General features: G+C 38.0%; 1 long non-coding RNA gene across 1 annotated transcript; it reads left to right on the top strand.

The window, feature by feature from the left end:
* The first annotated feature begins 1,490 nt into the window (after nucleotides 1–1,490).
* Nucleotides 1,491–3,230, top strand: LOC116220580. Its single transcript, XR_004163762.2, has 3 exons — nucleotides 1,491–1,654; nucleotides 1,781–1,821; nucleotides 3,196–3,230. It is a non-coding gene; the product is annotated as an uncharacterized LOC116220580 (long non-coding RNA).
* The last annotated feature ends 3,749 nt before the right edge of the window (nucleotides 3,231–6,979 follow it).

Here is a 6,979-nt window from a genome sequence, read left to right as displayed (position 1 = left end):
AACAGCAACAACAGCAACAACAGCAGCAACAGCAGCATCAACAACAACATATCTATCATCCTCAGGGCCAGGTAGATATCATGTTTTTTAATGTATAATGTATAAACTGTAGTTTATGTATAGTTAGTAGATGATTGTAGTAGATGATTTTGTTCAAAGCAACTTACAACACATTGGATGAGAAGTAAAGTAAAAGCAACAGTGACAAAACTAAGCAATAATGCAACAAAGTGTGTGTCATTTATTTTATTTTTTTATTTCTATTATGATAATAATGTTCTATACATTTAACAAAGCTATGATTGTATGGTTGGCTTTGATGGCTTACAGTGGTGCTAGAATGTTTGTGAACCCTTTAGAAATTTCTCAGACTCTTTGGCCTTGTGGTCAGGGTGTAATTGTATCACACTGTGACTGACAGAAAGAGCCCTTATAACCTCTTCATCTGTCATGTTTAGCCATAGTAACACTTAAATTAGCCTCCAAACCAACACCATAGCACCATATTGGGTTATTGTAATAGAACATCTAAGAAATACTATGCATGGATAATATATAACTGCCATTGTCCTCTTCATTATGCAATTCATTGGTGTGTCTACTCTGCAGTTTCAACCGTGACTAGTCCAATGTCCACTCATTCAGCAGAGGATTGTTCAACATTTGGTAAACCACTCATTTTAATATGAAATATCATAGTTTATGATACCTGGTTTACAGCGAGTCCTTTACATATTTTACATCTGACACTATCTCTGACTGAAGGTCACAGGACATGTTTGCCTGGTTTAGTGGGCCTCATCCTGTTGGTCCTCACTGCCTCATGTCTCTGCTTCAGTAAGTTGCTCACTTATTTGCCATGACTGACTCAAGTCAGGGGCTTTTTATTAAGAGTAACTGAAACTGCCTTCCCTCAGAGTGTGTAGTTATGTTTCTTGATGTTTTATTGTGACAATGACAATGAAGGCAGCTGGGCGTCAGTAGTGTTTGTGTTTAATATGAGAACAGACATCTGTGTGTATTTACTGTATGAATGTGATTTTGATTATATGTTTTGTGAAAAGCATGTAAATGTAATGTAAAATACCTAACTTTCCCCTACAGAGACAAATAAACATGCAAGGTAAGACAGAGCAGCAGTCTGCACATCAAACACAGAGAGACAAAAATACATCCATTACATTTTCAGTTACAGTAACTGCACAGGTAGTAAAAATAATATCGGTACCACTTTACAATAAGGCTCCATTTATAAAAGTTTATAAATGGTTTATAATTAGGTTATTAATTAGGTTGTAAACACTTTGTAAGTCATTAATAAGCCATTATAAATGAGTTATAACAGTTTTTATACATCGATGCGGGCTCACTATTTTGGAAGATCCCCATCTTGGCAACCCACTGTCTATTCCTTAACTGGCTATACTAACCCATTGCACACTCCCTACCATTCTTGTATCTGTTACTACCAGACCCGTATATATATTTATAACGGCTTATTAATGACTTACAAATTGTTTACAACCTAATTAATAACCTAATTATAAACCATTTATAAACTTTTATAAATGGAGCCTTATTGTGAAGTGGTACCAAAATATCTTCTTATTTTTTTTTTCCCTGCCCAGACCTCAGCATACTACCCACTATAGAAGTAAGAAATCACCACATACCCACCTCTAGTCCCTTTAATAACACATACTACAATAACACAAGTGTCAGTGATGTGTTTTAGTTTAATGTCTTGTGCTTGTAATAAATACACTTTGTTTATTCATAGGTGATTCTGTCAGATGTGGTCCAGAGGATGGCAATAATGATGTGAGTGTTATGAGAATGAACTGGTGGAGCTTATATATTACATTTTTAAATGTTGTTGTTAAAGACAAAACAGTGACTTACATCAAGGTCAGGCAACTCATCCTTTAGTTGAACATGATATCTGTGAAGAATCACATCTACAAAAAACATAGAGCTCTCGCCCTCTCTTTAAGATCAAATCCAATCACAGATAACACAGATCTACAGTGACATGCAAAAGTTGGGCACCCCTGGGCAAAACCTCTGTAACCATGAACAGTTACGTGGGTAGAAGAAGAAGAGATCTCCAAAAGGCATAAAGTTAACGATGAAACAATCTTTTCAACATTTTTAAGAATAGATTCATGTATTATTTTTGTTTTATACAATTTTAGAGTTAAAAAAGGAAAGGCGTGTAATTTCTATAAATTGGGTGACTGTGCTGTAATATCCAGTCTCACTGAGGCGTGGAAGAAAAAGCTGCCTAGCACTCTGGAAACTAAAGTGATCGATGCCCACCAAACAGGAGAAGGCTGTAAGAAGATAACAAAGTGTTTTCAGGGAGCTGTTTCCTCTGTTCATAATGCAATTAAGAAATGGCAGTTAACAGGAGGTCAAGTTGATGTCTGGAAGATTAAAAACTTTCTGAGAAGACTTCATAGGATTGCTGGAAAGGTTAATCAAAACCCCAGTTTGACTGCTAAAGTCCTTCAGGTAGATTTAGCAGAATATGGAGTGGTGGTGCACTGTTCTATTGCACAAATATGAACTTCATGGAAGAGAACCTTTCCTGCATCCTCACCACAAAATTCAGCATCAGAAGTTTGCAAATTAACATCTGAACAAGCCTGATGCATACTGTAGATTGATGAAGTTAATCTGACTTTCTGTCTGCAATAAGCAAAAGTAGGTTTGGAGAGAAAAAGGTGCAGAATTTCCTGAAAGAACATCTCAGACTGTAAAGCACGGGGGTGGATCGATCATGCTTTGGGCTTGTGTGGAAGCCAGTGGCACAGGGAACATTTCACTGCTAGAGGGAAGAATGGATTCAATGAAATACCAGTAGATTCTGGAAGCAAACATAAGTGTAAAAAAAAGCAGAAGATGACGATGACTTTACAACAAAAAGCGTTTACATGCTGTGATACTTGCTAAGGGGGTTGTTACTTGGTACTAGCCATGATGGGTACCCACACCTTTTGCTTTGGGCCTTTCCTTTTTGTCATTTTGAAACTAAAATAAAATAAAAATATCTTACTTAAAATATTAAAGAATTGTCATTTTTAACTTCATGTTTTTTGGAAACCTTTTACTCGCTTAGCTACATGTTGAACAGGGGGTCCCAGTCTTTTGCATGCTACTGCATCTATGCATATAATTGTGGTGTTCTTCCAGCTGGATAGGGGGAATGATGAGCGTCTCCCTACCATATTAGACACCTCAGGTAAAAACTGCATCTGCAACACTGTTTTATTGATTTTACTTTAAGTTATTTAAATATTTAATTATTATTAAGACCCAATTTTCCCTCCAGCCTTGATAACACATGAAAACCCATCTGGACAGACATTCCTTTGGTTATTGTGTGTGCACTTTCCCTGGTAAAGATGTAGAGATGTTGAGTGTTTTTTTTTGCCGCAGAACACATGTCAATAGGGGCAGTGCACTGATCCAAAAACCTCATGATTGTATCTTAGTTCAGTCTTAAAATACATGTTTAATAGTCTGTAACTAACAAACCACATGTTTTGTGTGTCTCTCTCAGTCTGACCCATGTCATGTGTATAGCTCCATACCTGACACACAAGATGTTTCCAACCATCAGGACACCAGTTACAGGGATCCAGAAAACACCCAGCAGGGCATGACCTACCACCTTCTGCAGAAGATCTAATTACAATGGTTTTGTGGTCTTTAGATTACTGCTACAATAATGTACATTTGCAGTTCAAAGACAATGTGAGGCTGTGGCCCTCAGCAGGGACAGTGTGATGTACTCAGTGAATGTGTGTTTCCTTGGCTGAAAGAGCCTGCTTGGATAAAATGGACCTTAATACAGAGACTGTAAACAATGAATCTAGAAATTATTGTAGGTTATTTTTTGTGTTATTACACTTTAAAGTGTTTGGTGGAGATACGTTTTCTTTTTATTCTGTGTAAATGTGAAAGATATGGTCTTCCTTTCTGCTACTGAAGTCTAATGACTGCAATATGCATTTTGGTGCATACACAAACTCCTTGTCCTAACAAGGAACAGGAGAAACATATTATCTGGACCACCTACCTTTAGGAAGTCATAAGCTGCAATGTAACATACATGGCTTGAACAGTAGCAGGAAAGGATGCTGACATACATAATTGACACCATGGGATGGGGCATGTGATTACAACAAATGGAAGACAGAGGGATGTATATAGTGCATTGTAACCCCCCCCCCCCCCCCCCCTCGAGTCATCCTTTTTTCCTGGTCTTGATAGAAACCAGCCAAAACTAGTTTGGTCATATCCCTGTTAGCCACATGTCTTTACTGAAATAATGGGACTGTATTTGTGACATGAGTTGAGTTTGCAATAAGAAGAGGCCTTGCCCCTTGGATTTGGATTTGTTGCTTGTAACTTTCGTCAGCACCGTGAATAAAGCTGCAGTCTTACACCGATGTTGCTTGAAAGTTTTTTTTTACCACATTATACTATCCCTTGACCTCTGCAGTCCAGAGTTCATGTAACAATACATTTCAAAACTATCACTTGCTTTGTGTGTATGTATATGTAAATATGTCTATGTCTCTTAATTTAACAGCAGTTTTTCTTACTCTTGAGAGGACAAAATGTATGTATGTCTTTGAAGCTCTTTATAAAAGTGATGCTCTTAAAACAGGCAAGTAGTTGTGGGTTTTCTTTAGCAGCCTGAAGCTCTGCAGTGAAACCCACTGACACTGTGGTTTTAAAAGCTCACTGCCACGGTTATATATTCATATACTAGAACAGGGTCCTCTATTTTAACATGCATCGTTTTTTATTCAGTTTTACATCTATATGAAATCACCTCAGCTGTAGAATGAAGAGAGAATGAAATGGACATCAAAGGCCAAACACAGAAACACAGACTCACCAGTAGATGAGCTGTTGTGGAAATACTTAGTATCATCAAAACTGACATGGTTACCACTATTGTATTCTTTAAAAACATTGTGTACATCAATATCACTTTGTGAGAAGCGCGAATGAACATTAGGGTCATAACCTTTTTGCCTAGATAGTAGAGAGGAATAATGTCTTGTCTATATTGATATAAATTTCACACTTTCCATAATTATCACACTGAAACATATTGGTGCCAGTATTGTCACTAACAGTTCAAGAAAGGATATACATGATCTCAATAGGCTCCATGGTAACTGAAGAGATGGAGCTACAATCACATTTGTTGTCCACGACAACCATGAAGAGGTTACTGCTGGGAATCTGCTGAATGACAAAGGTCCTGCAAACAAAAGCGGCCAGATGACTTATTGGGTAAATGTTTTATCATTTTATTTGCAATAAAGACATTTTAATTTACTCTACCAGCTGAGGTAGAGGAACACAGTGGACAGGGCTGCTAACTAGCTAGCATGCACTTATTCACTTCTGGGTTCCCACTAATGAAAGCAACTCAATGAGAAGATGCTAAACAACTACCTGGCTGTATCAACCTCTACAATACTGCAGGGGATAGCAAGATAGTGGACAGGGGGCTCTGAGGGATGTGTTCTTGTGTTCTTTCGGTGCTGTTTTTAACTGTTCTACACACTACTGCATGTCAAGAGCTTGATGACAAGACTGCCAGGGACCACGGGAGCCCTGTTGTCACACAGCAGGACATGAAACATTAGTCATGAAATTATATTACTTAAAAACTCATGTGATTTGATTTTTTGACATTTAACTAGCTTTTGATAATAATACCCCAAAATGGTTTAATACCCTCTCTACTACTTTCTTTACTTTCCTTTAGAACCATAAAAGTGCTGATATACAATACCAGTGAAAAGTTTGACACCCCTTCTCATTCAATGGCTTTTCTTTATTTTGATTATTTTCTACATTGTAGATTAATACATCAAAATTATGAAAAAACACATACGGAATTATGTAGTAAACAAAAGGTTTTAAACAAATAAAAATATGCTTTATATTTTAGATTCTTCAAAGTAGCCACCTTTTGCACACCCTTGGCATTCTCTCAACCAGATTCTTGAGGTAGTCACCTGGAAGGGTTTTCAATTAACATGTGTACCTTGTCCAGAGTTAATTTGGGGTTTGAGACCATCAGTTGTGTTGTGCAGAGGTAGGGTTGGTGTACAAGTGAATAGCCCTATTTCTACCACTAATGCCAGTGTACTAATCCATATTATGGCAAGAACCACTCAACTCAATCATTACTTTAAGACCAGTCACCTGACTGGGACGAAAAAAACGATACGTTTGATTGGCTTGATTGCCTGGACCTTTACTTTTTTGTTGAGTAATGGTGTCGATTGCCTGACTTTTAAACGATATTTTTTTTAATTTTTTTTTAATTTTATTTTTTTCTGTGAAGTTATATGGTGTCTTATTTTTATCTACTGATGATTTTATTGTTGAATAATGTGTGTATTGCTGGTACTGGAACATGTACATCTCAACAGATAGAGGTAGCAGTTCGACGAGAAGGCAGCCACATGGCACACATGCCTTTTCTGATAAACCACGTAGCAGACATGCCTAATATTATAAACCACGTGGCAGAGATACTTTTTCTGATAAACCACATGGTAGACAGGCCAAGACGCTTCTGAAAGGCCATGACATCGTCACAGGCCTCCAGATAGGCGCTTCTGAGAGGCCATGGCAGGACACAGGCCTTCAGATAGGCGCTTCTGAGAGGCCATGGCAGGTCACAGGCTTTCAGAAAGGCGCTTCTGAGAGGCCATGACGGGGTCACAGGTTCCTCTAAGACGCTTCTGATAGGCCACGAGACAGGCAGTTTCAAGACCCCATACCTGAAAAAGCTGAGACACCTGTTATCACAGGAAACTGCAATATGCATGCTGTTAAAAATAGATGTACCAGCGGTTCTCGATGTGGTTAAGTCTGATTAGGTAAGCAAGAACAGGGAAGAAGAAGGGGGCTAGATCTATAAAAAGAGCTTGGGGAC

Source organism: Clupea harengus, chromosome 5 (assembly GCF_900700415.2).
Source record: "Clupea harengus chromosome 5, Ch_v2.0.2, whole genome shotgun sequence".
In the NCBI taxonomy this organism is placed as follows: domain Eukaryota; kingdom Metazoa; phylum Chordata; class Actinopteri; order Clupeiformes; family Clupeidae; genus Clupea; species Clupea harengus.
This window is presented reverse-complemented; position numbering and strand designations above follow the sequence as displayed.